The sequence below is a fragment of the Sinocyclocheilus grahami genome, unplaced genomic scaffold (assembly GCF_001515645.1).
Source record: "Sinocyclocheilus grahami isolate Dianchi unplaced genomic scaffold, SAMN03320097.WGS_v1.1 scaffold549.1, whole genome shotgun sequence".
Taxonomy (NCBI): Eukaryota; Metazoa; Chordata; class Actinopteri; order Cypriniformes; family Cyprinidae; genus Sinocyclocheilus; species Sinocyclocheilus grahami.
The window spans coordinates 289,263-295,256 of record NW_015505728.1 but is presented as its reverse complement, the minus strand read 5'-3'; positions in this window follow the sequence as shown (position 1 = coordinate 295,256).

Sequence of the window (5,994 nt, the reverse complement as noted above, 5' to 3'; positions counted from 1 at the left end):
CACACTGTTAAATGTTCATTCTATAATCATAATCAATTTGAGTTTCAGAATTGTGCTTTAAGGATTAAAGTAAATTTATTTATGCTACTTTTACCAGCTAAATGTACTGTGTGTAATGTGTGTATATATATTCAAAAGAGGGTTGAATAGTTTGACTAAATATATACAAAGTGGTAATGCTTATATTTAGCCCTTTTCTAATTTGAATATAACAATTTTCATTACAGATTTAGCATAACAAGCTGAATTTAAAATGTTCAATTGAAAAGTTTAACATGAGTATCAAAATATGTTTTATGTCACACATTTGCTTTAATGACAGCATCTGGAATAAAACTACTTAATGAAAGTACTAAAATCACAGTGTCTGCTGAGATGTTTTTTTTACAGTGTACTAAAAACAGAAAAGTCTTGCGTTTTTGAAAACGTTTTGTTTACAGACGACAACGTTGTCGAAACGATCCCTGTTCACATGGATTTGCTAAAACAACTAAAAATGCTGTATTATGCATGCCAGGCCAGTAGTTGGCAATGTCACTTTGTAAATAAACACTATGCAAACATGTAATACACTTGCGCATCACAGTTTTAACAAATTCATGTTTTTATAGTTTACACAGAGGCGATAATAGTATAGTTCCCTCTCATAGGTCACTTCAATGCTGTGATGACGTCATCGCTTTGGGAACACCCACGGTGTGACGAATGTCTGAAGCCCTTATACCATCACTCCAATTTATTGGCCAAATAGTGCCTAGCACCGCCCCTCATGCATACGTAACGTATGCTATATCAGCGTGCCGCGCGCTATTTCACCAGATTTCAATTCCTTCAGGAAGCGAATCATCTGTCGCCCGTTGGAAAGCGTTTTCGTCGTGTTCTCAGATATTTCTTCAAAAGAAAAAGAGCAGTTTACTCCTCTCAGTGGACACGATGAGCCATAGGAAGTGCATCGAGCCGTGTGACAGGTTCATCACAGCAGCTATGCTTGGGCCATAATCACGCTCAAGCTGCGCTTAGCGGCCTATCCACTTGTGATAGCCTTCGGCTAAAAGTTTTGCGCTCGAGGTTCGTGGCCTTTTCGAAAGGCCTTGCGTCTAACTCCCACCAATCTGTTTCTGCGGTTGCCGAGGCGCCGCATGAGACGATCGCTTGGGTTGACGCATGCGAGTCAGAGCCCATGGAGAACGAGATGACGGAGTATTTTCCTTTCCTCTCACTCTCGCCCGGCCATGTTCAAGAGCTCCAAAAGCATTATGTCGAGCCGGTTGTCTTCATCAATGACGATTTGCGGCCTACCCTGGAGGCCCGTAATGCGGTTTCCTTCGGTTGTGAGCAGTATGATGATGATGTGTTGTCCACCGCAGCCTCTGATTCAGAGGATTTAATGGCAGAATCCTGCAGTTCTCTCCCTCCGAGCGAACAGGAGAAACGCAATTCCCCGTCTTACAATGAGCTGTTAGACGTTGTGACGTGCGCGGTGGGCAAGTTTGGATTAGACTGGGACTGTGAGCCGATGCAAGACCAGGCCCAATCTAAATTGGATGACCGGTTTTTGACTAGTCGTACTCCATCCCAGCCCCGTAGGCCTCTTCCCTTCTTTCAGGACCTCCACCAAGAGGTTTCGAGGTCTTGGAAGCAGCCTTTTTCGGCGTGTATTACAAACGCCGCTGCTGCTGATTTTGCCACCGTGTCTACAATGGCAGATCACGGTTACGGGGCAATGCCGGCCGTCGAAGAGACTCTCGCCACACACCTCGCGCCTAATTCAGCTCCATCTTGGAAGTCGCGCCCTACGTTGCCGTCCAAGCCATGTAGGATCACTTCCAGTTTAATCGGGAAATCTTACATGGCCGCTGGGCAGGCTGCGGCCACGCTACATTCCATGGGTGTGCTTCAAGCCTATCAGGCAGAGCTTTTCAAGGAGCTGGAGCTCAGGAGAACTGCAGATTTGGCGCTTAGAGCTACCAAACATACAGCTCGAGCAGTGGGTAGGTCCATGGCAGGTATACAGGCACCTGTAGTTTGATCACCGCCGAACATAGAGCGTCTAAAACCTCTAGCAGATTTTTGGACCGCGTGGAAATGCTTGCCCGACGTCTCGGAATAGGTACTACACACCATTCGACATGGTTACACCATACAATTTTGGAAAGGGCCACCCCCTTTCAGCGGGATTCTTCCCACGACAGTACGTCCTGGGCAGGCCACGGTGTTACGCCAGGAAATTGTGTCACTCCTAGAGAAAGGGTCTATATAAGAATTATCCCCCACTCAGATGGAGTCGGGTTTTTACAGCCGGTATTTTGCTGTGCCCAAAAAAGATGGTGGTTTACGTCCGACTTGCGTTGTCTGAATCTTGCGCTCAGAGTGAGCAAGTTCAAGATGCCAACAGTAAAGTCCATTTTGTCTCAGATCCAACACCGAGATTGGTTTGTGACCATCGATCTAAAGGATGCATACTTCACATCCAGATCGTCAAGAGACACAGGAAGTTCCTCACGTTTGCTTTCGAGGGCAAAGCTTACCAGTATTGTGTTCTTCCGTTTGGACTGGCTCTGGCCCCTCGAACATTTACAAAGTGTATGGACGCAGCTCTGGCCCCATTACGGCTCCAGGGCATCCGAATTTTGAACAACTTGGACGATTGGCTAATATTAGCTCAATCCCAGGATCAGGCACGGATACATCGAGATTTAGTGCTCGATCATCTACGGAGCCTAGGACTACGGGTAAACCCACAAAAGAGTGTGCTGCTTCCACGCCAGCGAACAACGTTCTTGGGGGTAGACATGGATTCTCGCACGATGCAGGCACGTCTGTCTCCCGCACGTGTGCAGTCATTGCAAACCTGTCTAAGTCAGTTCAAGACAGGGTGCTTAGTTTATGTAGGCTTGTTTCTCAGACTGTTGGGTCTGATGGTGGCAGCATCCCCTGTAGTTCAGCTGGGCCTGCTCCACATGCGGCCGTTTCAGTGGTGGACCAAGAGCCAGAACATTTCACCTTATTGTCATCCGCTTCGCAGAATTATGGTGACACGCAGAGGTTTTCGTGCTCTAAAGCCGTGGAAAAGACCCCAGTTCCTTTAGAAAGGAGTCCAACTAGGGGCGTGTCTTCGTCGCAAAACTATCACGACGGACGCGTCCCTGACGGGCTGGGGAGCGGTCCATCAAGGACGTCCAGTCCGGGGAGTTTGGTCAGAGGAACATCGGAACTGGCACATAAATCGTTTGCAACTACTGGCAGTCTTCCTGGCTCTCAGAAAGTTTTTACCGCAATTGACGGTCTGTCATGTGTTAGTCAGGACGGACAACATGACTGTTTCTTACCTGAATCGTCAAGGAGGATTACATTCTCGCCCCCTGTACAGGCTGGCGAGGAGTGTTGTTCTTTGGGCTCAAACCAAATTCTTGTCAATCAGAGCAGTCCATGTCCCGGGTCACCTGAACTCAGGAGCAGACTTGCTCTCGAGACAGAAGCTGGAGGACGGGGAATGGAGAATTCACCCTCAAGTGGTGGATCTCGTATGGCATTCGAACGAGCGGAAGTGGATCTGTTTGCTTCGAGTACGACTACTGCCCGCTCTGGTTTTCCTTGTCTACCCCATCTCCTCTAGGTCTGGATGCTCTGGCCCACGAATGGCCCGGAACCAGTCTGTATGCTTTTCCCCCGATCCGGCTGCTCCCAGTAGTTCTGCTCAGAGTGCGATCGGACCGAGTGGAGCACCTGCTGTTAGTGGCCCCGTGGTGGTCCACCCAGTCATGGTTTTCGGACCTGGTCAGTCTGTTGGTCAGCCCTCCTTGGGAGATTCCCCTCAGACACGATCTGTTGACACAAGCTCGGGGCACGATTTGGCACCCTCGCCCGGATTTATGGAGGCTATGCGTGTGGCCCCTGAGCGGAATGCGTTAATGTGTTCTGGTCTCTCGGCTGAGACTACCGACACTATTATTAATTCTAGCGCTCCCTCCACAAGACACTTATATGCTTTCAAGTGGAGACTTTTTGCCTCGTGGTGTAGACAATGTGTTCTGGATCCAGTTCATTGCCCCCTCGTTTCAGTGCTGGAGTTTCTTCAAAGTTGTTTTTCTGAAGGAGTGACCCCCGCAACTCTCAAAGTGTATGTAGCGGCCATATCTGCGGGACATACACTCATAGGAGGTGTTTCAGTGGGTCGTCATCCTTTGGTTTCACATTTTATGCAAGGTTCGAGACGGCTTAGGTCTTTCCGCCCGACCCGAGTTCCTTCTTGGGATCTATCGATCGTTCTGGAAGGTCTGTCGGGCCATCCTTTTGAGCCGTTGGAGTCTGTTTCCGAGAAATTGCTGACTCTCAAGATGATTCTCTTGGTGGCTTTATCCTCCCTCAAGAAAGTAAGGGATTTGCAGGCTCTATCCATCAGCCCTTCATGTATGGACTTTGCCCCAGGGTTGGTAAAAGTTTTATTGCGACCTAGGCCTGATTATGTTCCTAAGGTCGCTTCAAATCCATTTCGCTTTCAGCAAGTGGTCTTACAGACTTTTTCCCACGCTGACACGGGGTCAGGTAGCATGGGTCTCTGCCCAGTCAGGGCATTAAGAATCTATGTATATCACACAGCTCAGTGGCGTGGATCGGACCAGCTGTTTGTGTGTTTTGGTGGCAAGAGCAGAGGCTCCGCTGTCTCTAAGCAGCGAATGTCGCATTGGATAGTAGAGGCTATCTCTTTGGCCTACGAGGCACGTGGTTTGACTTCGCCTCTAGGATTACATGCTCACTCTACGAGAGCAGTGGCTTCTTCTCAGGCCTTTCTGAAAGGGTCGTCGATGGAAGATGTTTGTGCTGCGGCAGGATGATCCTCTCCTAGCACCTTCATCAAGTTCTACAGTCTAGACGTGAGGATGGCTCCTGGCTCCCGGGTCTTATCCGTTTGAGCAGACGCTTTCTTTGGTCTCCAGCTATCTAAGGTACGTCAGGGGTTATGGTATAGCGTTCCCAAAGCGATGACGTCATTGCAGCATTAAAGTGACCTATGAGAGGGAACATCCCGGTTACGTATGTAACCCTAGTTCCCTGAATAGGGAACGAGATGCTGCGATGAGGGTCGTCCGTACCTTGATAGTGCTTCCTTCGTCATATATGGAAATCTGATGAAATAGCGCGCGGCACGCAGATATAGCATACGTTACGTATGCGTGAGGGGCGGTGCTAGGCGCTATTTGGCCAATAAATTGGCGTGAGGATATAAGGGCTTCAGACATTCGTCACACCGTGGGTGTTCCCAAAGTGAAGACGTCATCGCAGCATCTCGTTCCCTATTCAGGGAACTAGGGTTACATGCGTAACCGAGATGTTTTTTTTTTTTTAAACTTGCACTTTGATTTCAAAAGTTAGAATTTTCAGGCCCCCCCAAAAAAGTTTTCGTGTAAATGAAGGGTCATGTAAACACTCCCTCAGTGACAGAATGGATTTCCACTCAGCTGCCATATATTTCAATGACACAGGCTACTGTGCCGTTTCAATCAGAGTGTCATATGAGCTCAACAAAACCCCTGAGAATCTCACAAAAACATGCTCAGGTCACATTTCACCAAAAATAAAAAAGCAAGTAAGTAAATAAATAAATAAAATACATATATGGCATAAAGAATAGACAATAATTTTTATTATAATAATATTATTTTAATGATAATTAAGCACAAATTTCCCTTTAAATTCGTATTAGTTTCCATAATATTTTAAACCCATTATTCTTAATAACACTATTTAATGTAATTATTGAAATTTAACAAATACTATCATGATGCATAATTCCTTACAATGTAAACAAACAAAAAAAATCTTAGTTTTTTATTGCAGCAATTAAAATAGAGGAGGGGATGCTTAATTGTTTTAAATGAAAATAATGTCACAATTTGAGTCTTAATGGTCCTAAAACAGGCTTTATTGTATTTATATTGTGTATATTTATTTTTTATATTTATATGATTTTTTTCTTCTGATTTTTGGGTGAAA